Genomic DNA, 336 nt, shown 5'->3' on the forward strand with positions numbered 1-336 from the left:
GGCCGGGCCGGGGGCGCCGCGCTCTGCCGGCTCGGTCCCCGGCCCGGCCCGGGGGCTGCCCTGCTCCCGGCCCGCCGCGTCCCCGGGCATGGCTCCCGCGCCGCGCCTCGCTTCGCCCGCGCCCGGCGCCTTCCCGGCCGACCGCGCGCCGCCTCGCCTCGCCTCCCTCGCCTCGCCCGCGCCCCCGCGCCCGGGGTCGCGCAGAAGTCCGCTTATGCACCCGGGCTTCCCGCCCGCCACCGGATTGTCCCGAGGCGGTGCAGCGCCCGCCCTGTGCCGCCGACCCCCTCTCACGCTCCCCGGCCCAGCCCTCGGTGCTGGAGGGCGAGCAGGCGC

The sequence above is a fragment of the Varanus komodoensis genome, unplaced genomic scaffold, assembly GCF_004798865.1.
Source record: "Varanus komodoensis strain SLA01 unplaced genomic scaffold, ASM479886v1 scaffold54, whole genome shotgun sequence".
Lineage (NCBI taxonomy): Eukaryota > Metazoa > Chordata > Lepidosauria > Squamata > Varanidae > Varanus > Varanus komodoensis.